General features: G+C 50.4%; 1 protein-coding gene across 5 annotated transcripts in view; it reads right to left on the reverse strand.

Moving 5' to 3' along the window:
• PACSIN2 (protein kinase C and casein kinase substrate in neurons 2) overlaps nt 1–21,270 on the reverse strand; it is a 99,059-nt gene extending 77,789 nt beyond the window's left edge. For 3 of the 5 annotated variants that reach the window (XM_084878148.1, XM_084878147.1, XM_084878146.1), the window contains exon 1: nt 21,066–21,269. The gene's annotated coding sequence lies outside the window, so the exon portion shown is untranslated. Of the gene's footprint in view, nt 1–21,065 lie in introns of all 5 variants that reach the window. The other 2 variants (XM_084878151.1, XM_084878150.1) reach the window with 1 other exon arrangement.
• Between the last annotated feature and the right edge of the window lie 2,366 nt (nt 21,271–23,636).

A 23,636-nucleotide genomic window follows, 5' to 3' on the forward strand; every position in this document is an offset into this window, starting at 1 on the left:
CCTTCGGCCCTCGCCTGGCTCCTATTCAGGCCCCTCTGAGTCTGAGGCCCCCTCTCACTGTCCCAGGAAGGGCCTTTCCGCCCAGGGTAGCTTAGGACACAGGACCGTGCCTGGCCGCTGTGTCCTCCTGAAGGGACCCCCTCCCTGTGACTGCCCCTGCAGCAGAGCACACAGGGAGAGCCGAAGCTTTGTCAGGAGAACCAGCACGTGCCTCTACGAAAGGCTGACACAGAACTTCAGACACAGCCAGATGTCCGTGCACTGCCCGGGGCTCTCAGAGCTACCTGCCTCTGTTTACACCTCTCCTTACGGAAACACATTCGCCTAAACACAGACAGAAATGAACAGCCCGGTCAAAGGCCTGCTCCTCCCTGACCCCTTAGTTCTCTGACCCCTCCCGCTCCGCTGGGAGTCCATGCTCTGAAGGCATCTGCCACCTTTAACCTGGGCTCTCGTCACTGAAACAGACACTGCCCCCGCCAGGCTGGACGCTTCCCGAGCGCAGAATCACTCTGGGGTTTACTCAGGGCCCGACCCCCTTGGCATAGTAAGCACATGTGGCATGCAGACCGACACATTCCAGGTGTGCTGAACAATTATTTGTCCCTAAACCCGCTTATGCCAGTTGTACATATAAACACATATGTACTTAGAAATTATATATGGACATATATGTAGATATATACACATGCACATACTTAACTATAAAAACCTGTGGAATAAGTGCACAGTTGTTTCTATAAAAACTACAACTTGCTAAAACTTTTTACATTTTTAAAAAATCCTAACTAAGCCCTGACCAGTTTGGCTCAGTGGATAGAGTGTCCCAAATGAAGGGTCCCGGGTTCAATTCTAGTCAAGGGCACGTTGCAGGGTCCTCCCCAACCCAGGCCCTGGTCAAGGATCATGCAGGAGGCAACCAATCAATGTGTTTCTCTCACATCGATATTTCTGTCTTTCCCTCTCTTCCACTCTCGCTCAAAATCAATGGAAAAATATCCTCAGTTATATATATTAGTATCTAGGCCCAGCTGGTGTGGCTCAGCAGTTGAGTGTGGACCCAGGAACCAAGAGATCATTGGACCCTAGCCAGGTTGGCTCAGTGGATAGAGTGTCAGCTTGTGGACTGAAGGGTCCCAAGTTCAATTCCGATCAAGGGCACATGCTTGGGTTGAGGGCTTGATCCCATTGTGGGGCATGCAGGAGGCAGCCAATCAATGATTCTCTCTCATCATTGATGTTTCTCTCTCTCTCCCTCTCTGAAATCAATAAAAATATTTTTAAATCAATGAAAACATATATATATAAAAGACCAATATGCAAAGTGTCCCCTCGGGAGTTCGACCGAGTGACCAGGAGTTCGATCACTCGCTATGATGTGCGCTGACCACCAGGGGGAGGTATGGAACGAAGGAAGGCCCCGCCAGCAGCGAGCAGCCAAAAGGCTCCAATCGGCCCTGATCACCAGCCAGGCCTACGGACCCTACCTGTGCATGAATTTCGTGCACTGAGCCTGTAGTATTTAAAGGAGAAAAAAAGGAAAAGTGTCCAATTCAGAATTCTTAATTTCTAATCTAAAAGCCCAGGCATCCCTGAAAGTATGCTGATGTTGATAAGTGAACCTCACACAACTCTGCTCCCACCTCCCCTCTCTCCAAACTGAATCTGGAGCTAACGTGAAAACTCACCAGCTAGTGGGGGAAGCATGGTAACTGTGACCATGTGCCTGGCCTAGGACAGCTGGTTAGCCACACCACTCCCTTCCCCTGGTGCTTCAGAGGTCTGGGAAGGAGCAAAGAAAACCAGAGGAAAAGGAAATTAAGCTCCTCTGTGCCAACAGGTCACAAAGCCTATTTGATGTCACAAGACTAACTTACCCCGGGGCGCGCTGAGCACCTCCCCAATTACCGACACAGGTCTCTTCCCTTTGGCACACCAACAGTGCCACAACTTAATAACGAACAGATTGTCAAGCCAAGCAATGGCGACTACTTCAAAAGAGGCAACTCTTGCCCAAAAAAAGCAAGGGAGGGCGGTGGCTGAAAATCCAAAGTGGGCTGGTGCTTGTTATTATTCTGAATTAAACCTAGAGGTGACTATGCTGGTCTGTTTGCTCTGTGTGGGGACCAAAGGTCAGCTGGCCGTCTCCTGTCAGGGACGGGGTGCTCACGCCCAGTGCTGGCTAGCTGCCCGCTGACGGTCTGGCCCAAAGCAAATGTCCAGAGCCAGGCAGCTGAGCTTTAATTTCCACGTGGACAATTCCCCTGCTCTGTAGTCTTGGTTAAGCAACTGCAAGGTGATTTCCCTTTTTCCAGAATTAATACAGAAACACGGAAAGGAATACCAGGAGCTATGCTGGGAGACTGGAAAAAAGGAAATGATAGCTAGCAAAAGAGCATTTTCCCATCAGAAAAGCAAAGGAGAGCCAAACTAAGCAAAATCATGCCAGCCAGAATGGTCAGCGAGTCTGGCAAACGCCCCAGCTGTTCAGGAAAGAGCAGGGGCCACCCATCTGAAACACCACCAGTGTCAACCAAGGGCAGCACTCAGCTGATGACATGAAATTAAAAAGAATGGCCTGGCATTCTTCTCCCCTTCCCGCTTGGGCTCTTGAACCTCAGCTGTGCTTTCACACCACAGGACCCTGTTCTGAGAGGACAGGAGACAGACAGACATGTGATGGTGACAGTCTAGCTGAGGGGTGCAGGTAACACACTGAGATCGTGTGGAAGCTCAGTGCCTTCAGACATTCAATGGGCACCACGGGGCAGGGAGCAACATCAGACTGAGTGCTAGGGCTGGTGACCCGAACGATAAGAAGTAGCCAGCCAGGGTTTGGCTCAGTGGATAGAGCATCGGCCTGTGGACTGAAAGGTCCCAGGTTCGATTCCGGTCAAGGGCATGTACCTTGGTTGCGGGCACATCCCCAGTAGGGAGTGTGCAGGAGGCAGTTGATCGATGTTTCTCTCCCATCAATGTTTCTGACTCTCTATCCCTCTCCCTTCCTCTCTGTAAAAAATCAATAAAAATACATTTTAAAAAAGAAGAAGCAGCAGCAGCTGCCAGCCAGGCACACAACAGTCTAGGAAGTGGGAACTATATATGCAAAGACTCTAAAAAGGGCATTTGCTATTGCCATCAAACAGTTCCTCTCTACAAACTATCCTTCATCCTTTCCTACCAATGCCAGAAAACCTTTCTGAAACCCAGATCTCAGCTCACTTTACTTTTCTGCTTAAAAACTTTGTTAATTCCCACTGCCTATCTAACAAAGTCCCTGAGTACCAAACTTCTTAAGTGAACTTTATTGTATGTAAATTCTATACACCCAGAGATACACACATCTCCACTTCCTCCATGAAGCCTTCCCAGACTACCACCCCAGCTGTCCCCACAGCCCTGTCCCCTCACACCACTCTGACAGCCGAGTCCACTTCCCCCTCAATACTTGGTTAAGGAGAGAGGACGTTTCTTGCAACATCTCCACCCACACACAGACCAAGGGGCTGTGCACAGCACAGCATCCAGATGAGCCTCAGTGTAAAGCCTTACACTGGACTGTGCAAAGATTTAGCTGTGAACCAACGAAAAAAGCACAAACCACAGAACACACTGAGCAGCACATTTTTTACATTTCAAAGAGCAATGTTAACAGAATGAAAAGACAAGCTACATCCTGGGAGAAAATATTTGCAAATCATGTATTTGATAAAGGACTTACATCCAGAATATAGAAATCTGGAAAGTAAGTACAGACAGTCCCCAACATACAATTTCTCCGCTTTGCGATGGTGTGAGGGGACAGACATTTGGTAGAAATTATACTTTGCATTTTGCTCTTTTCTGGGGCTAGTGATGCTCTCCGGTGCAGCAGGGCAGATGGGTGGCCTCCAGCGGCCATGAAATCGCGAGAGTAAGGATGGACACTTTGCTGTGAGAGGACCTGCCCCGCTGGAGGCTAATGTGGTGTTCTGAGCATGGGTAAGGCGGGCTGAGCTAAGCTGTGATGTTCAGTAGGTTAGGTGTATTACGTGCATTTCTGACTTGGGATATTTTCAATTTATAATGGGTTTATTGGGACATAACCCCATCATAAGTCAGAGAGCATCTATAACAAAATAAACTGCAACTTTTTTAAATGGGCAAATGACTTGAATAGATAGTTCATCAAGATGATATACAGACAACACTCAACATCATTAGTCATTAGGGAAATGTAAATTAAAACCATAATGAGAAACCACTACAGACCTACCAGAACGGCAAAAAAGAGAAAGCCGGACTAAACCCAGCACTGGTGAGGTCTGGAGGAGCCGAGCTCTCACACACTGCTGCTGGGGGTGCCACAGGGCCCAGCACTTTAGTTCAACAAACAAAACCATATCACCCAGCCCTCCCACTCTTGTTACCGACCCATGAGAAATGAAAGCATGTCTGTACAAAAGCCTTACACAAATGTTCACAACAGCTTCATCTGTAAAATCCCGAACTACAAACAGCCCACTGCCCATCAAAGGCAAATGTGAACAAACTGTGCATGTGCGTGTGGCATATCCATGCACTGGATTAAAGAGAACGATACATTGGTATATGCCACAACATGGGTGAATCTAAAAATAATATTGCTGAATGAAAACCCAGACTAAAAATAGCATATACTGTGATTCAATTTATGTAAAACTCTAGCAAAGATAAACTAATCTACAAAGAGCAGGGCAGCTGCCTGGAGTGAGGAGGAGCAGGCAGAGGGAACTATTCAAGTCAATCCGTGAGACTTTGGGCCTAATGGGTATGCTCACTATCTTGATTGTGGTGATGGTTTAACGGGCGTATTCATATGACTACGCTTATCAAATGGTACACTTTAAATATGTGCAACTAGCTGTTAATTATACTCAGGAAAGTTTAAAATTTTGGTGGAAAAGTATGACCACCATCTTTTCATTTTGTTAAAAAAAAAGTATATATATATATATATATATATATATATATATATATATATATATATATATATACCTTTTAAAAACTACCAGCTCTTGCCCTGGCCGGATGGCTCCATTGACTGGAGCGTGGTCCTAGGCACTTGGGAACTGGGGAGGGGGCGGGTTCAATCCCCAGCCAGGGCTTGGGGGGATGAGGGATAGGGGGCAATGAATGTTATTCTCTCCCTCTCTGAAAGCCGAAAGGGTGTATCCTTGAGTGAGGATGAGGAGGGGGGAAACTAAAAGACCAGCTCTCATCACCAATACTGAAAAATAAGGACACATTAAAACTAGAAGATACAGAGCTCGGGTTTACACTAAAATCAACTCTTCCCAAGAAAAGGCAGTTCCCACCTTCACACGTAAAAGCTTACATGTCCTCAGTTTCCTCACTTTGCGGCAGTACCACTGCAGACCAGCTCCGTGCCCCTCCGGGCTGGGGACAGGCTGAAGCTACAGGTACTCAGCTGCCTGCGTCTCCGTCTCCCCCGGCAGCTCCTCCGAGGGCGGCCCCAGCCCCAGCAGCTCCGGAAGCTGTGCCCTGTGGACACCGGGACTGGGCAGTGACCACAGACACGCCCTCCCCCGAAGGACACGCAGTCACAGGAATGTGCTGCTGAAGAAGTGACCTGACCAGTTTCTGGAAGAGCCGTTCACCTGAGAGCCAGGGGCCTGTGCTTCGCTGCAGGGAGAAGCTTCACGTGTCAACGTTAAAACTGCTTACCGGAGCCTTCCAGGCTAAAGTCCGTGGGATGAAGCGGAAATAAAACATGAGCTCTAGAACGTCCACGCTGTGGACTGGAGTCCTTCTGACGCGGTGCCAGATGCTCACAAAACCCAAGACCTCAGGCCGCCAAGTGGTCCTCCTCCGAGCGGCGGGGCTGGCGGGGAGAACAGCTGGGCAGGGACAGGCCTGGAGCCCAGCTCCCCGCTGTCAGGCCGAGAGGGTCATCAGGGTACCATGATGGGCATGGGACAAACACACTCAAGAAAGCACATATACAGTGACTCCAGAGCTGTACCCTGCACTCACATGCACTCACGGGGACACCGCCCTGCACACCGCCCTGCACACAGAGCTGCACACAGCCACATTTGCCCCCGCTCAGGCTGAGGCGTGTGCACAGGCGGCAGTCAACCCCAGGAGGACCACAGGTCTTGAAGTGGCCCAGGGGGCACAGGGACAGGGGCCGCCAGGGTCTGTCCTGTGCAGGGGCTAGAGGAGGAGGCACAGCGCCCGGCCGCTCAGATGCTCCCCCAGGGAGAGTGGCATCAGAAGAGGGCCCGGGGCAGGAGCCCGTGCGGCACTCCAGCCTGAGCACAGCCCACCAGGGACAGAAGCCACAGACTCCCCCTCACACTCACACTCAGAAAACCCACAGGCTCGCTCTTGTCAGCCACCATCCTCCCATCCCCATCTCATCTCACTGGACTTCAAACCCGACCTCCCCACCCCTGCCTCACCCTTCAGGCCGGAAACGGCGCTGAGAACTCCTCCCTCGCCGAAGTCCCTGGTCACGTAACGAAAGAACGCCCCCTTCCCAGCCCTGGGGCTTCCCGGACCCAGGCCCGGGAAGAATGAGGGCACTGCAACGTGTCTACTACCCCTGAGCTACACAGGCCAACCGCGCGTCCATGCAAGCTGGCATTTGGTCCGGTTTCAAAGTAACTCCAAAAGTGCAGTTGATGCTTCACACGAAGCTGTGGCAAGCCTTGGAATTCTGGAAGCAGAGCTATTAAGTTATTAAATGTAAACAAACAGTGAAGGAACGAGCAGTGGATGCCAGGAGAATGGCCGCTTGCAAACTTCCGGTCAGAATAAGGATTCTGTTGTCAGCGACTGAGTCAAGATCACAAATGCTATTTCATTCCACCTCCTACAGAGGATACAAAGTTTCTTAAAGCAACTTTTCAGGAAGTTACTGGGCAGTGCCTGAAAAATTAAAACAAGAAAACAACTGTCTGGTATGGAAAAACCGGCGTGCACATAAATGCCCTCAGCCAAGTACTAAATAATGTGCATTTCAAATGCCATTCACAAGGCAACTGGTTGGGACTGAGGACGGGAGTGTGCAATTCTGTGACAGTAAATACATATAGACTATCTATAATGGCTGCCACATCCAGGCTGAACGCATGTTCCACTCAGGCTCCCATCCTTGACAAGGCAATCTGGTGTGACCGTTATGTCAGGATGAGATCTCTGGCTGCCAACGGAACCAGTCTGGGACGGAGATGGCCAATTTTTGTTGGCATTTCTGACGACGTCTTCAGGCCTGGCTTGCTGAATTCAGCACCAGGCGGCATGCTGACTACCCTTCCTAGCTAGAGGCCTGTCACCGAGCATCTCTGCCCAGCTTCCACCTGCAAAACAAAGCTGTCATACGTGTAATCATGCAAGGAAAAGCAGGGCAGCTGCACAGAATAAGCCTCTGCACATATTAACATTTTTAAATCATTATGATAATGATGTAATCACAAACCAGTTCAAGAAGGTAAAAGCTGGAAGGGAACTGGGAGGTTGGCAGTGAGCCCAGCCCCAAGCAGGCGGATGGGGGCGGGCCACTCCAGCCCACCAAGGGTGGCCTTCTCTGCCGCTGGGACAGGGGCTGGCTATCATGCTCTGTCCACAGCCTCCCTCTCCCCCTGGCACTGAGCCCCGTGTTCCTGCTACAATCCCACTACCCAGAGCCATGCCTGCACATAACATTCAAATGTTTGCCGAATAAATGATTGGGATTTATGAACCTGTCAGAATTTCATGGGGGGAAAAAATTGTGTCCAGTATGTAAGAAAGAGAATCTATTTTCGTGAAATTCTGAAGGAGATCCGAGACCCAAATACAAGTCGAGAAGCATGGCTGGGTCCACCCATGTGTCTCAGAGCACCAATGACCAAGGGCAGGAGGATATGCAGAAAAATTACGGAACCAAATCTATCAAAGAGGAGAGCTTTCCTAGGAAAGGGGCTTCCTGGGCTGGCCGCCATGGAACCACCAACTTCTCCATGGCAGGCCCAGCCTGAGGTCTGTGGTTTGGACTCAGGAATACGCTCTGCAATTAGAGCCCCAGGTTAAGGAGGGAGCTGGCTTTGAATTAAAACAAAACAAAATCACGCTGCACCATGAAGGGCAGACAGGTGAGCCAGGACCAATGCTTCCCGAGAACAAGCACCCAGCAGAACTCCCTCCAGGCCCCTTGGATGTAACCACCTTCTCTGCTCCCACAGGCACTCAGACACTCCTGCTTCTTGAACCTGGCATGGACTCTGAACTCCCAACCTGCTTCCAGTTCACAACTCAGCCCAGCCACTCTCTGCCTGCCTGCCTGATCACCCCTAACTACCCTTCCCTGCCGACCTAATCTTGCCCCCAACTGCCTCTACCTGCCTGATCACCCCTAACTGCCCTCCCCTTGCTGGCCTGATCTTGCCCCCATCGGCCCTCCCCTGCTGGCCCATATGGTTCTGATAGGTTAGTTTCTATGCCAGTCAGCGTCAAAAGCTCTGCCTTCTAGGCAGCCATTGGCTCCTCACAGTTCACCCAGATTTGGTTCTGATTGGTTGGTTTCTATGCCAGTCAGCGTCTCGGGGCCTATCTCCGGGCCTTATCAGAGAGGTGGGGCTGATCAACAGCCCCCTCAGAGGCCTGGAGAGAAACAGAGGCATGGCTGCTGACAAGCCCGGAGAGAAAGAGAGAGGCAACAGCTGATCAACAGCTGCCACAGAGGCTGTAGATCAGACCCTGCCTCTCTCTTCAGGCCTCTCTCCGGGCCTGATCCGCAGCCCCCTCAGCAGTCAGTGCTGGGTCACCACAGCAACCCAGCATTGTCTGCAGGACTCACTTCCATGTTCGGTTGAGCCTTCAGTCGGTTGTTACGGACCCTGGGTTTTTATATATTTTGGGATGGCTGGCTGCATTTTCCTGCAGCACGGGGTACAGGTATGCAGCAGAGGCTTGTTCTTGTCCCTTTGCTCCAAAAAGGGCCTCCTAAGGTGAAAGTAACCTGGGCCCCAGCTCAGAGCCCCAAAAGGCAGTCCCCTAGACAAGCCAAGGGACTAGGGAGCAGGCTGCACAGCCCTCATGGATACAGGCCATTTGCCACCTCCTCCCGGGGAGGGAAGCCCCCTCCTGCCTGCCATGAGTCTAAGTGAGCAGACAGTCTTCCAAGAATGAGGCCACCTCTCCAGTCATTCTGCTAACATTAACTTTTTATAAGGCATGAATTTGAAGTGTTATTTTTTCCCCTTTCTCTTTAATTATTAGCAAGAGAGCATGCTATTTTCAACTGCTTCTAGATTTCATGAACCTGCAAGTTTCTGGTAGAATTTGTAGACCAAAAAGCAGTGGTCCAAAATAGCAATTCTGAAGATGATCACCAACTTCAGAACCACACCTTCCGAGAGCAAAAAGGAAAGAAATCAAAACTAAAATAAAAGCAGCATTAAAGATAAGGTAACAAAAGATAGCCTAGAATTTTCTCTATCAACTATTTCACTCAGTTTCATGAAAGGAGACACAGTGCAGCACCCCAATGACCCAATCAATTTTCTCCATGACTTCGGAGTGGAAAGGGCAAAGGGAAGCTAAGAGCCTGTGCCTCCGGGGTTGGTGGTTACCACCCAGCCAGCTGAGAAGCCTATGGATGACTTGGGGCTTCTGTCCAACCCCTGTCCAAGCTTCACCACACACACAACCAACAGCTCTGCCAGTTGCCAAGGCAACAGCCAACCTAGCCATGTTTAGGCATCTGTGGAAACCAGGGCAAAGCACACTTTTTATACTTGTGATAAAAACAGACTGCCAAGCACAGAGCATAGCATTACTCTAAAATTTGGACTTATTGACAGAATAAATACAGCTAGAGAGGAAAAGCAGGAAGCTAGGCAACACCCAGCCGAGCCAATGCAGTGAGGCTAGCCCTACGGCGCTGGCACCAAAAGCCGACTTGTGCCTGGGAAACAGAACTCTTATTATGCCTCTGTGTTGTTCGTGATTATTTCTTCTTATTTCTACCTCCTATGTAATAATGCCTTCCGTTTCGTTGTGAAGTCAGCCCTCCTTAGCTAGCTCGTGTAAGAGGAACCAAAGAGTTTTTGTTCTGGTGAGGCCGGAGAACTAAAGGGGAAGTAGCCCGAAGGAAGCAGGGACGGGGGCCTGGCAGAGAAACAGAACCCAGGGTGAGAGCTGAGCCTTCCTCGTCCCTGCGAAGCCCTGGAAAACGAGCCACCAGGAAACAGGACACACTCACTGGAGGTGAATACCTAGTGACAGGAGGAGGTGAGTGAGCCAGCCTACAGTGCAAGAACAAGGTGAAGGACACAGTGACTTCGGAACAAAAACAACAACACACCACTATAAACTCCCACTATGTTCTCTGAGTTGTGTGACCCGAGCTAGGGACACCCCTGAGAGCAGTATCTACAGGTAGTCAGGCAAAAGCAGAAGAAGGCCTGGTTCCGCTCGGCCATCCCAGCTGCTGAAGGGTGCGGGAGAAACCAGCCTTCTGAGCACGCAGACTGGGAGTGAAGAGGAGATGCTGCGGTTGACTGTACGGTGACTGAGTGCTGGGGGCAGGCAGCCACGCACATTTACATCCTGGGAAGGGAGAATCAGAGCTCCGGTGATTGAACAATAAAGGTGAGCCCAGCTGGGTGTGGCTCAGTGGATGCGTGTCATCCTATGAACCAAGAGGCCACAGTTTCATTTCCTGCCAGGGTACATGCCCAGGTTGCGAGCTCAGTCCCTAGGATGGGAGTGCAGGAAGCAGCCCATCAATGATTCGCTATCATTGATATTTCTCTCTCTCCCTCTCCCTTCACCTCTGAAATCAACAAAAACATATATAATAAATAAAGTAGGAAGATTTCCCAAAAACTTTCTTAAAAAGTAAAGCATCTAATTCAAGTAAAATGATATCCAGAAACTTAAGAAAATGTGACTCATTAAGAAACTCACAAAAGTTTCTTATCTCCCAGCTACTTGGATGTTCTAAAGTCCAAGGTATTTTAAAGAGAAAGAATCCCTTCACCAGAAAAATAAACGCACAAACAGAAGGTTTTTAAACCCTCTAAAGCTGAGCATATACTTTAAACCAGCACTTCTGTTTCTGGGAATTTATCCCCAAAATTCCCAGGAACTTATTACACAGATGAAAAATGAAATTATAAACTGCAAATTCATCTATTATAGCAAAAAAAAAAAAAAAAATGTAGAAATAACCTAAAATGTCCAGCATTAGGGGAATATAGTAATCTTATGACATCAACCGGATTATGCAACCATTAAGTCTTTTTTTTTTTTTTTACTTCTCTTTATGTTGAAAGTATTACAGATGTCTGCCCCCCTTTTTTTCCCATTGACCCCCTCCACCAAGCATCAGCCCCTCCCAGGCCTTCGCCACACTACTCTCTGTGTCTGTGAGTTATGCATATATGCCTTTAAGTTCCCCCGTTAATCTCTCCCACCCACTCACCCATCTAACCCCACATCCCTATACCATGTACTGTTAAAAACATGAAAAATAGCCAGCTGGCACAGCTCAGTGGTTCAGTGTCGGCCTATGAACCATAGGTCACAGTTGGATTCCTAGTCAGGGCACGTGCTGGGTTGCAGGCTCAATCCCCCAGTGTGGGGAGTACAGGAGGCAGTCAATCAATGATTCTCTTATCATTGATGTTTCTAGTTCTCTCTCTTCCTTCCTCTCTGAAACCAATAAAAAAAAATTTAATATGAAAAAATACTTAGGCAAACCTGAATGACACATTTGTAACAATATTGATCGGTAAAAAAAGAGACGAGCACATGTGGTCAGATCGAGCTTCCAAGCCCCTCTCCAGTCCCAACCTGGATGCCCTTGGACTGAGCACAGACTTCAGGCCTGCAGCACCCTCAAGTTCACACTAGTAACCCGGAGGTCACAGAGCCTCTTCTGAAGCCTGGACAGGGAGACGATGTGGCAGCTGCTGCTTCCCTGTGCGGAAGGTAAAACACAGAGAGTTCTTTAGTCAAAAACTCTGTTTTCTATGTTGTGTCTTCAACATTTGAAAGACCTAAAGACCAGAAAGGAAGGGAATCCTGTGACACAAAAATGAACACTATCACAAGCACAAAAACACACATTTGCTCCAATACACCTGCACACAGATCTTAATTTGGTATCACAATGTCAGCAAAGTATGAAGATCTTACACAATCTTACCAAGTGCAATGCAAACTCAGTGCTCTATAGAAATGTGATGCCTCCTCCTGATTGACTTTAATCACATATGACACCTCTCCAAAGGCAGCCGGCGGAAGGGGAGACCACAGGACCCGAGCCAGCTCCGAACCCGGGCACGCTGCTTCCACGCACCAGGCGGGAGCGGACAGCACACGGACAGACAGGAAAACAGGCGGACGGACAGGTAAACGGACAGGTAAACAGGCGGAGCAGAGGCTGCCTGGCCTCACGCCCAGCAGTGAGGCTGTTTAGAAGCCTCTCCCTTTCTTCCCTTTATCTCCCAACTGTGTAATTACTGCAAACTTTCAGATTATCTAAGCAAGTTAGTTGCAGGCATAGATACCATCTTAAACAAAACAAAAGACCACATAACTTGTCTGGTTTCTATTTCTGAGAGGTGGGGAAAAGATTCACTTTTAAAGATCACACTTTCTTATCTCAGGTGAGTAAGTCAGAATTCACTTATTCAAGGCAGCAAGATAAGCGAAATGATAGTGATTCTGTGAAGGTCAGGCCATCTCTCAGAGCTTCCGCATAAGGACAGTGGATAAATGCCATCTTGTGCAAGAATTAAATTACCAGAATGTAAAGCTTCTTGTACAGTCCCTCAGAAACCTCTGAATCCGGAGGTCTGTCTCAGACGGTGACCCCCACCCATGATCTGCCCCTCCCCTCGCCCATTGGCACCTGCCCAGACTCCTAGGCCAATAAAACCTTCGCTGGTGCAGAGGTCGCACTGGCTTCCTTATAAAGCCTTGTCATACCCTCACTACAGGGCACGGGCAGCTCCCTAACCCACTAACAGCAGGCTGGGAAGTCGGGAGGGGAGCGAGCCCGCTCTGTGGTTTCTCTGAGACCACAACTCACAGACTTGGCGCTCTCGGCTGGCGACAATGTAATTGGGTACAATGGAACACAAATGTAGTTTAAAACATGAAAATGTTCACCAACAATGGTTTGGGCATCACTGGATGATAATAAAATGTCATTCAGTGGAACGGGAAACTTCCAACACTAGCCAGTTTATTCTGTATGTGGAAGGCAGGACCCAGCAGACCCCATAACCAGGCTCCCTGGGAGCTCTGGCTGTGGGGCGAGGCCTGTGTGGGGTCTGGCCCACTGACCTCAGGCAAAACCACCAGCCCTCCAGTCCTCCCTCTTTTTCTCCTCTGAGCAAGGAGGAGGGAGCAAAACAACAGGGCTGCTCTGAAGACAGAAAGAGGGCTTTGGAAGATTCCTGGTGAACGGCAAATACCAAGCTGTTTTATATATGTTTTCAATTACAAAGCCAAGCTGTGTGTATATATTTTTAATTACAAAGCCAAGTTGTTACTTAAATATTCACTCTAAAAGTAAAAGGGCAGCTGAAACCAGTTTGGCTCAGTGGATAGAGCGTCGGTCTGCAGACTGAGGGGTCCCAGGTTTGATTCCAGTCGGGGGCATGTGCATTGGTTGCAGGTAGGAGCTGTGCAGGAGGCAGCTGGTCGATGTTTCTCTCTCATTGATGTTTCTAACTCTCTGGCCCTCTCCCTTCCTCTCTGTAAGAAATCAACAAGATATATATAAAAAATAATAATAAAAAAATAAAAAAAGTAAAAGGGCAATGGTACAGTTTGGAAAATAAGAAACTTTCTAGACTTCTACAACCTTAACCTCCCTGCTGTATATTATTTTAGTATTTTACCTATCTAATCAGTGTGCATGTAGCTTTACAATTTGCTTTCCAATCCTCTATTTTTCATCACCTAAGTAGGAGTTATCGTCACCATCACACACACGCCCTTCCAATCCTGAGAGTCACTGAGAGTAGTCAAAGATGCATCCCGTCATCACAGGGGCAGGCTTCCTATAACCTGTGAGTTCAACCCAGGCGCAAAACTACCGACCTCCAGGGAGCAGGCCTTTAGGTGGTGAGAGAACATGACCCCCTCAGCTGCATCCCAGCCCAGAGGAGAAGCCAGAGGTGGTGAGGAGAGGAAGCAGGCTGGTAAGTGCTGGGTGGGAGGGTACTGGTTGCAGGGCTACAGGCCTCACCCACATCAACAGCCCTGACGCATCCCTGGGACCCTGAGTCACCACGGAAAGGTCCAAATACACTAACTACGTACGCCCTGGCTGGAGAAGAGAGGAACACATTTTAGAAGAATTTTCAGTAGAATTGGGTAACGTGTTGGGGCTTTAAATATAGTATATTGCCCAGTGTGGCTCAGCTGATGAGCATCAACCTATGAAACAGGAGAGCAAGGTTTGATTCCTGGTCAGGCATGCTGCCCCAGTCGTGGGCTCGATCCCCAGTGGGGAGCGTGCAGGAGGGAGCCAATCAATGATTCTCTCTCATCATTGATGTTTCTATCTCTCTTCCTCTCCCTTCCTCTCTGAAATCAATAAAATATATATTTTTAAAATAAATTTTAAAAACACACCAAAGAAAGCAAAACCACTCCGCAGTCACCTCCCTCAGAGGCAGCTCTCCGCAGTGCCCTGAGGGCAGTCAGAACCGCCTTCTTCAATCCCCTCCTTGGTACTCACTATTTCTCCTGTCCCAGTGAAACGTGAGTGCTCTAGGCAGGCTCCTGACAGCTGTCTCTGCAGAGTGCAAAGGTCACCTTAGTCTCAGAATCCCAGCCAATGCCAGGGGCACCGAACACTCGGTGACTAGGTAATCCCTTCGACCCGACCCGCCTACTTCCCTTCACCCACATACACTCCTCCAAACTCTCTCAGCTCAGAGTGAAATTAAAATAAAAAGCCCTTACTTACTTCAAGCAGCCTCACTAAAGGCGCTCGGAGCGCACTGCTAACTACCCTGCCCCTCTATCAGTATTGAAATCCCAGACAGAAGCCCCTGGCAGAGAAGGGCTGACCTATAGGATGCAAGTGTCCCGGTCAGAGTAGAGGCTCCTGAGCACTAGCAGAGCTAACGAAGGTTAACGGGCACGCTCCCGGCACGGTGGCGGCAGCCTGAGCTTACACTTCATCCTGGGCCTTGCTCTCTGACAGCCTCATTTCCTCACCAGCCTTCTGCTTTTGGTGATTTTCTCCTGCTGATGTTCAGCATTCACTGACTGCCTTTCACCTCCACCAATCCCTCTCCAGTGAGCAAGTCGCTTCGGGAAGCTGACACAGGACACCAAGCTTTATGCAGTGTCAGTGAGCGGTCCATGTCTGCCTCCTCCTCTCCCAGCCTAGAAATGCACCCGAAATGAACAAAGACCTTTTTCCGTGCTGGACAGTGAATGCTGTCAGCCGTCTCCTCACAGGTGTCAGACATAACTGACAAGACAGGGACACACACACACACACACACACACAACATGTGAGTGATACCTACTGTATACCATCCTATCACCGCCTGGTCTGAGTATTCCAAACCTCTTTATGATGGATAATTCTTTTCATCAATAATAAACCATCTAACACCTGTGAGGCTTTAGTGTTCTTTTGCATACATGAGCTCTTTATGTAGCTGAGACTCTATAGTAATAAGCTTTAAAAAAAAAAAAATCGGTCCTTAAAATATTCAGAATCGGCCAGAGGCCACAAGAAGCCACTGCTGGCCAATCACGGTCACTGGCACAACCACACCTGCCCTCAGCCACCCAGCGGCTCTCAGCCCAGGGGGGGCTCCAGGCCACAAGGAGCATCTCTCTGCTGTGAGAACATACTTGGGCGGAACAAGTCAAATATTGGGAATTTTCACTTAACATTTACTTCACAAGCTTCTCAAGTGCTAAGCAGTACTGAGAGGTAATCGTTTCGATGTAGTCTTTAATCAATAAAATATTAAACAAGTCTGCTCAAAACACCCAGTCCTACAAATGTGCCCCTATGGAAAATATGGCAAGAAAAAATCACAAAAACAAAGTAAGTAACCTTTTGAAGGTCAGGCAGAAAGGTGTTCAGTGATCCCAAGTGAGACAAGAAAACAGATCTTTCAGCAGATGAACAACAGTTTCCTCTGCAAGTGACACATTCTGGAACACTCGCACTGCCAAACATAACTTGTAGACAGCCACCGAGGAACTAAACTCATGGAAAAAACCCAAGCCCCGTTCTGATCCCAAGACAGGCCTCTGGCTGTGTGACCTACCAGAGTGGGTGGCCAGACTGGTACCCTCGCTTCGTCACGAAAAGGAATATCCCTCTACCACACCACTCAGAAACGTTTTAAGGACAAAAAAAGGACAGGAGGAAAGGCTTTGGAATGCCTCCTCTGTAAACACAAGTCACCTGTATTACTAGCTCAGAGATGACCAGGACAACAGGATCACAGAAGAGCAGAGTGAGTGGGGCTTAGAGGGGGGATGATCGGGTTCTTACTCCGGCTCCAGGCCTCTGAAGCTGCCCCTGTGTGTGTTTTCCAGGGAAAAGTCCATAGTTCGTTATCAGTTTCTCAAAAAGTTAAAACCTCTACGCCCCTGATTTTACCAATGAAAACAGAGGCCTCAGAGTTAGTCAGGGAAAGGCTGGACCAGCCCAGGGCTTCCGTCTCCATCCATGCCCCCCACTCTCCCACTCACAGGCACAGAAGGAAAATGGTCACATAACCCTCAGAGCCACAGATATGCTACACAAACCACTGGACAGCGCTTTCCAGTCACTGCAAAGATCCTTTTTCTTTTTTCTTTTTTCTTTTTTCTTTTTTTGAAGTTCTACTAGATTTATTAAGAGCGTATACTGCCGAAACCAGTTTGGCTCAGTGAATAGAGCGTCGGCCTGTGGACTGAAAGGTCACAGGTTCGATTCTGGTCAAGGGCATGTACCTTGGCTGCGGGCACATCCCCAGTAGGGGGTGTGCAAGAGGCAGCTGGTCGATGTCTCTCTCTCATCGATGTTTCTAGCTCTCTATCCCTCTCTCTTCCTCTCTGTACAAAATCAATAAAATATATATTTAAAGAGAGAGAGAGAGAATACTACTCTTTCTTCCATTAAAAAATAATGATTTTATTAAACAAAATTTAGAAAATACAAAAGTACCCAAGCCCATGTAGATTAACAAAATAATTATACTAATTTTATTCATCTTTGCACTTGTTTTCTTTCTAAGCATCATTTTTTAAATATATTTTTATTGATTTCAGAGAGGGAGAGGAAGAGAGAGATAGAAACATCAATCATGCCCTAGCTGGTTTGGCTCAGTGGATAGATCGTCAGCCTTCGGACTAAAGAGTCCCAGGTTCGATTCCAGACAAGGACACATGCCTGGGTTGCAGGCTCAATTCCCAGTAGGGGGTGCAGGAGGCAGCCAATCAATGATTCTCTCATCATTGATGTTCCTATCTCTCTCTCCCTCTCCCCATCTGAAATCAATAAAAATATTTAAAAAAAAAAAAAAAAAAAAGCAGCAGCAGCATCAATCATGAGAGAAAATCATCAATCGGCTGCCTTCTGCACGCCCCCTACTGTGGATCAAGCCACAACCCATGTGCCCTGACAGGAAATCAAACCCTGACCTCCTGGTTCATAGGCCGAAGCTCAACCACTGAAGGACACCAGCCTGGCTCTTTCTAAGCATCATAATTATATATATTATCATATAATGCTGAAACATGCTTTCTACCTAAAAATATAATAAAGTTTATTTTTCAATTACAGTTGACATTCAATATTATTTTATATTACCTTGGCCGGATAGCTCAGTTGGTTAGACTTAGAGCATCATCCCGACACACCGGTCCCTGGTCAAGGCACATGCAAGAATAACTGGCACCACAAATTTATGTTTCTTTCCCCACCCAATTCCCTTCCTTTCCATTAGTTTCAAGTTATAACAAAGTTTCTATCATTTTCCTTCTTAAGGCTTCTTTCTGAGGTTTTTGCTAGTTGAGTCTGTACTTTATTCATTTCTATATTCTCATTCTGTCTAGGTCAGTGCCTGGAGACAGGAAATACTCAGATGAACTTTTAATATTGAAAATTTTAACACATTGTTTATACAATGTTACATATCAAGTATTTTTCAATTTTTATATTTTTTTGTTAATCCTCACCCAAGGATATTTGTCCCATTGATTTTTAAAGAGAATAGAAGGGAGGGGAGAGAGAGGAACATCGATATGAGAGAGATATATCAATGGGTTGCTTCCCGGGGCCAGGATCCAGCCCTCAAATGAGATGAGCCAAACCAAGTAGGGCTCATTTTCTAAAAAAATATGTTTTTATTTATTTTAGAGAGAGAGGAAGGGAAAGGGGGAGAAAGATAGCAACCTTGATGAAACATGAACATTGTTCAGTTACCTCCTGCTGGGGATCGAGACCACAACCTGAACATTGAGCCCTGACCAGGAAAAGAACTGGGACCTCCTGATGTGCAACCACTGAACCACACTGGCTGGGCTACTTTTCAATTTTTAAAAATAAAGATTTTATTCTAGGAAACAAAATAAAAAGGCTACATGGTGCTCTCTGTTTTATTAAGCAAACATAAATGTGCAATTATGAAAATAAATGCAAGCCATTACATAATTAAAGATTTTTATTCTTAAGTGTATTTTTATCAAAATACCAAAAAAACTTATGCTCCTAAATGGCAACTGTTCTTCAAATAGTTACCTTCAGAACTACCCAGATGCCAAGAATGCTGCACCACACAGAATACTGAGACTACTTTTGAGATTGTCTCCAATCACCAGACAGAGCCTCATTATCTGCAGGAATTCCTTAGTCCCAGTAATAAATACTAAAGAAATTCCTACAAAGCCATCCCCGGGGCCACTGGACCAATCAGGAGACAGGATTGGGGCACTGAAGGTGCTTCCAGGTACGTGAAGGATCACTGCGCTACCTGTGGAATGCAGACTGACGTCATAAGTGAGGCATTACTGCCTTCAGGTATGCGGCTGCAGGCCCACACCATCTAATCGGAAAAAAACCAACCAGCACTCTCACTCCTGAGAGGGGGGTCATTACCCCCACAGCCTACAGGGTAGCCTCCACAATTCACCCACAGCCTGATGGCAGATAAGGCAGGCCCAGTGAGCTGGGCGATCACAGGAGGGTGGCCAGAGCGCATCTGGTAAATGCCAGCAGGATCTCCAAGCACAAGGTGCCATTATTACCATCATTAAGGAATCTATGCAATCTTTTTGATATTCCACAGCATCCTGCAACAGCAGATGACCCCACCAGAAGCAGGAATCCTGAACATCTGGCTTCTTAACTCAGTCTGTACGGAACTTAAAGAGAATAGAGAAGAAACAAAAGATTAAAAGATTAAGGACAAAGGAACCTCAGGTCCCACCCAAAAAGTGGCCAGGCCATCAGAGATCAGGACTTGGCATCCAGGACTAGGAAAAGCCAACTTTATTTCCCAGAAGGAGAATGTGTTCAAAACCCAGATACTGTCGTTTACAAATGCATATTTTTTAGATTATTATTTCAGTATGAAGACCTCTTACACATTTGAGACTAAAAGGAATGAAGTCCCAGTTCGCAAACAGCGTGAGCTAAGAGGATGCCATTTCCATTCAAATGAGTGTTTCTTCTTTTCAAAAAAGCCGGCAGAGTGCAGATCTAATCAACGCACCTCCTCCTCTGGGTTACTTTCCCAAGGAATAAATATCACCGGCCCAGGGGCCAGTTTCTTAAGATTCCAGACAACTGTCCAAAGAAAAACACGCCCCAGCAAAGTGCGTTTCTGCTGCAGCGGCCTCTCTCAGCGGGCACAGCCTCACCAAGGAGATGGCCGAACGCTGACATTACATTGAGCGGAGTTTCCCGTGTGAGTCCAGAGAAACCCAACTTGCCATGCCCGCCGCCACCCCCTTCGGTGCAGGGAGGCTGCAGGCAGGTGTGTGGTCAAGCGGAATAAGAACGATTGGGGCGAGAAGGGGAGGGCTGCCACTCCGGGCACCCACTCGCCCCGGGCTGCGGCCCCTCCGGCCCAGGAGGGTTCCAGCGGAGCGTCCGCACGCGGGGCTGGCTGCGGGGAACCAGAGGCAGGAGGAGGGGAGGGAGGGGAGGGAGGGGAGGCAGGGGGGGCTGGCCCCTCGATGCTCACCGGCGTGTTTGTAAACAGCGAAGGAGCAGTCCTGGAGATTCGGAGCAGCCTCCCTTCCGGAGCCACAGAAACGCAGGGCGGTTCGGGGAAGGGAAAGACCCGGGAACGGCGCGCGCACCTGGACCTGAGGCCCCGGCCCGCCCTCCGCCCGCCCGGCCCGCGAGCCGCGTCCTCCCCGCCGCGTCTTCCAAGAACACCGGTGCCGCGGAACCCCAATGAGCCCCAATGAGCCGCTCGAACCCCAAACTCTCCCACCGCCGACCTCCCCGGGCCGGGCCGGCTCCGGACCCCCCGCGGGAGGAGGGCGCCCCGGCCGCCCCGGAGCCCTCGGACCGGGAACCAGGAAGGGCCGGCCCCCGCCCCGCTAAGAGCCGGGAGGGGGCCGGGAGGGGGGGGGGGAAGGAAACGAGGCCGGTCCTCCCGGCGCCCGAAGGAGCGCATCCGCATATGTGTCCCGCCGGCCCTCCGGCCCTCCGCCCCTCCCTCCGGCCCCGCGGACCGCGCCGGGCCCGCCGGGGCTCCGGCCACGCCTCTCCGCCGCGGCTCCGGACCCCGCGCCTCCGCCGCGAACCGACGGACCGGCTCCCCACCCTCCCGCCGCGGCCCCTCCGCCCAGCCTCCCTCCGCCGCCCCGGACCCGCGGGCTCCGCGCCCCGCCGGCCGCCCGCGCCCCGGACCCCCCCTCCTCCGGCCCCAGACTCCGCTCCGGCCCGAACACACCCTCCGCCGGCAGGAAGCCCCGCGCGGAGGTGCGGGCGGCGACCCCCGAGGCTGCCCGCGGCGCGGGCCTGACAGGCGAGGGCCCGGCGCCGACCAGCGCCCGCGCCCGCCCGCGCCGCCCCAACCGCCGGCGCGCGCCCTCACCTCGGCCGCCGCTCGCCTCTCGACCGGCCGCGCGCCCGCTCCGGCAGCGACGGCGTCTCCGCTGCGGCTCCGGCTGCGGCTGCGGCTGCGGCTCCGGCTCCGGCTCCGGCTCCGCTGCGGCTCCGGCCAGGACCCCGCCCGCGCTCCCGCTGCGCTGCCCGGCCCAGCCCTGACCCGCCGCCGCCGCTTCTGCCGCCAGCGCCGAGCGCACCTCCTTCTCCGCGGCCGCTGTGCTCGTCCCATTGGCTGCTGGGCGCCGGGCCCCACCCCGCAGCCCCTCAGGCGCACCTGATTGGTCCAGGGGCAAGCCACGGCGGCACGCCCCCTCACGCGCAAAAGGGACCTCCCCTGGGCGCCTTTGGCGGCTTCCGCTGTCAATCAAAGGAGCAGGGCTACTTAGGCGGCTGGGAAGGTTGCTGGGGTCATTCTAGCCCAGGGGCTCCAGGGATGCGGTCCGCGGAGCTCCCTGGTGGAGACCGAGTTTTACGGGTTTGGGGAGGCCACCAGGGTTTTGGGGGGGCAACACCGGATCTGACTGGGAATTCAGGGATGTCTTTTTGAAAGTTTCCTAAGGCACTTAGAGAAGCCAATGTCATCAGCGCTCCCTCACTCACACTACCAGAGTTTATTCCACTTCAACCGGCTTAGTAGAGCTTGGGGGGTGAGGGGGGACTCAGAGGGGGCTGGAGGGAGAAGGCGGTATATAAAGCCCAAGGGCGGTTTCGGATGCTGACACCAGGTAACTTTGGGGGGGAGTGGCCCCAACTAAAGAGAGTAAGTGACGGAGCCAGGATTAGAACCCCAGGTCCGCTTGACGCCAGGCCGGCACTGGTCCCACATAACCACCTTGAAAATAATCATGAGAACAGCGTAGCAGACTATGGGGAAATGCTAAACAAAAAACGTTAAAAGTAAACGCCGGTACAAAATGCAGAACGGCGGGAGCTCTAAAACTGCTACTCCTTTGTATCATTGGGCATGTGGAGGTTTTATTGATATGAGAAAATGCTAAGCAACAGATTTACTATCTGAAAAGGGATTTACTATCGGGGAAAGGGAGGGAGGAAGAGACTGAACATAAACTGTACACCTATGGATAAGGACAATGGGGGATGGGGAGGGGGCAGAGGGTGGGGTGGGAACCTGGTGGAGGGGGGAAGAAATGAGGAACCTTTGTAATAATATGAACAATAAAGATTGATTAAAAAAAAAAAATAAAAAAAAAATAAAACTGCTACTCCTGGGCCTCCGGACAGGGACTGGACGAGGGGCCAAGAGACAGTGGCCGTTCCCTTTCCAAACTGTTCTGTGCCTGTGATAATATTTGAGAAAGAAAGTGGGGGGGAGGCACCCCCATGCTGTCCCAGGGCAAGCCAAAGGCCAAGGAGTCCCTGCCATTCTCCAGGACTCAGCCCAGAGGGACCGACTGCCCCACAAAACACCTCCGGGGCATGAGTGCGAACCCCAGTCATCGCAGAGTCTCCCAGCCCCCGGGGGTCAGGGGGAGGCCCCCGCGCACGGCCAGACCACGCCTCCTGAAGGTCCAGTCCTTCCCGAGGTCTCTGAACAATGTCCCCACCCTCCTCAGCGCTCCTGCTCCTCCCCGCACGCTCACGGGTCCTGAGCATCATCACCTTCTCCATGTGCCACACCTCACGCAAACCCTCCCCACCCCCGCCTGGGACTGCCAGCTCCCAGCGGTCCCTGCAGACCGGATGCAGCAGGGAGGCATCCAGCCCGGCCCGGCACTGCCCAGCAGCACATGGCACCTCCGGAGCCCACTGACCTCCTGGCCCAGGAGGTCACCACCCAGCCAATGCTCCTGTGTGTCCATCGGTGACACGGGGATAGCCCTCCTCTCAGGGTCGGGGTGAGGAGCCAGGGGGGACGCAGGTGAGAGCGGGGAGGGCCCCTCTGGGGCCACAGGCCCAGCAGGCGAGTGCCCATTATCCGGGCGGTTACCCCGAGGCCACACTCTGCCAACTGCCGTTCTGTGCCTCTTTCCCACAAAAGGTGCCCATTTCCTGGGTCTGGAACCAAGGCTGCCTGCGTAGTCTTCTATTAGCCATTTTATTAGCCATTTCCCACTAACCGGCCAGGATAAGCAACCAGGTTAGAACATACTTCCACAAGGAACAAAACATTCTCAAAAAATAAAAGCATCCAGACACAGTTGTGCTGCTGGTAAATATCCTTGTACAGGGCTGTGCATGCTTCTTTCAAGAAAACAAAGATCTGCCCTAGCTGGCTTGGCTCAGTAGATAGCGCGTCGGCCTGCAGATTAAAGGGCCCTGGGTTCGATTCTGGTCTGCGGCACAATCCCCAGTAGGGGCATGCAGGAGGCAGCTGGTCAGTGATTCTCTCTCATCATAGATGTTTCTATCTCTCTGAAATCAATAGAAATATATTTTAAGGAGAAAGAGAGAGAAAAAATAAAAATAAAACGAAGATCTAAGTTTGTTCCAGACATCCACTCGATCAATTCCTATGCACAAGGCAGGGGGTGGCAGGAGCATTCAGGGAGGGATGACCCGGGTCCTGCTTGTGCTCCTGGGAAGACCTTCGGGGCAC

This window comes from Pipistrellus hanaki (assembly GCF_964339955.1).
Source record: "Pipistrellus hanaki genome assembly, chromosome: 3".
NCBI classification, from domain to species: domain Eukaryota; kingdom Metazoa; phylum Chordata; class Mammalia; order Chiroptera; family Vespertilionidae; genus Pipistrellus; species Pipistrellus hanaki.